Here is a 1,813-nt window from a genome sequence, read left to right as displayed (position 1 = left end):
GCACAGACTCATGTCTATCTAGAGCATCAGCCAGGTGCAGAATCTTCTGGGACATCTGACATCTCACTGCCTATTAGTCCCTGCACCTCCATTCATATAGAGCCTTGCAGATCCAGGCATTGCAAAGACCTTGCATAATTCACTGCAGACACTTGATTTCATGCAATGACAACAGGTCTACTTGGCCATGCCACATGGATGGGGTGTCTAGCACAACCACCATGTTTCTAGCATATTCAAGAGAGAAGCAAGAGCAAAATCAGGTCTTTCAGAAGTGCTTGCTGGCCCAACACCCTAGGACACCTCAGTTTTCACACCTGCTCCCCAAAATTGATCTCCAACACAGCCTTCAGGTAAAGAGTCCCTTGCAGGGAGATAACAGCTCCCTTCATATGCGCAGCCAAGCTGCTACTAATGCAGCCTCATGGGCATCTGGCCTTATTCACGTGAACAGACAGGGGACATACGGCCTCATCCCTTGTAACACACAGGCCCTTCTCTTCCGGCCAGTCCTCAGTTCCTCATGGACTAAGCTGTCCTGATAGACAAGGTTATATTATTCCTCATACTATGGGGCTGCAAGGAGATTTCCCTGGGAGAAGCAGGAGGAAAAAAAAATGGACTAGCCCTCAAAATATCCTGAAAACTGGCAATTTCACACTAGACATTAGGATGAGGAAACACGACTTGAAGACTAATGCTGTGGTGCAACAGGCCACCCATCAAGAGGCCAGGATCATCCCTTGGTTTTGTGTCACAGGGAACAGTCTGTGGGGATGGAGAGACATCGGGGCAGGGAAGTAGATCCCACACGAGAGCCAAGTGAGGAGGCAGGCTGGGCGTTTCCAGGCTGCACGGGCACAGCCACAGGGAGGAGCAAGCGCAGGACGGGCTCTGCTGGGGACAGCCAAGGGCCCGGCCAAAGCCCACACACCCCAAAGGACATCCGCATCCTCTTGCCTATGGCTGCTGAACTGGCCATTGATACCTCACAGGAGACAGTGAGGCCTCATGGTTCCCTTGCTCACACCTTGAAAGGAGTTGTATCATTGTCCTGCACTGAGCATTGAACACCCCAACCCACACTCTGTCCCCAGGAGGACTGGGCAAACATTGGGGAAAGGATCTCCCTTTCAAGAAGCTCCCTGGTCAAGCTAGGATATTGGGCCTCATAAAACACATCAAGGGTTAACGCGGCATCAGAGCCACCTGCACGTTTCCTCTGCCTACCTGTTTGCAGTGACGGCAGTTTTCTCCTCTAATCAGCCCCTAGGAAATCTCTGTTGATAACAACCAGCAGTGGGACCCATGAAGGCTCTGCACAACTTTGAAGGCTGCTCCTCATTTTGAATTCTCAAACATTTTGTTCAATCTTCTCCTCTCACTTATCGACGTTCATGGGCTCAGCAACAAATACACCATGGGGCTCATTAAAAAGCAAAAATCTCTGACCAACATTATCTCTCCCTGTAATTTTCATCAAGGTTTGTATGGCTAATTGGAGAGGCTTCAGGATGCAGCTGAAAGGTGGAGACATCAATAACATACAAGAACCTCCGCCTTTTATTTTTATTACTAATATTCAGCTTTCAGAGCAAGTGAATCCAATTCCTATCAATCCAGAGTGACTCCCAATGCAGTCTGGACATGTAGGAACAGCAGGTCCCAGAGCTCAGAGCCTGCATGGACACTCTTGCCTCTTCTCCCCAACCTGCCATTTCTCTCAGCAGCCACCTGGGACTTCCACCACTCCTCTTAGAAGCTTCCCTGTTCTTCTGAAGGCAACAACAGAGGGCACAGGTAATCTGCCCAA

The sequence above is a fragment of the Nothoprocta perdicaria genome, unplaced genomic scaffold (assembly GCF_003342845.1).
Source record: "Nothoprocta perdicaria isolate Ctin4 unplaced genomic scaffold, notPer1 scaffold_854, whole genome shotgun sequence".
Lineage (NCBI taxonomy): Eukaryota > Metazoa > Chordata > Aves > Tinamiformes > Tinamidae > Nothoprocta > Nothoprocta perdicaria.
This window is presented reverse-complemented; position numbering follows the sequence as displayed.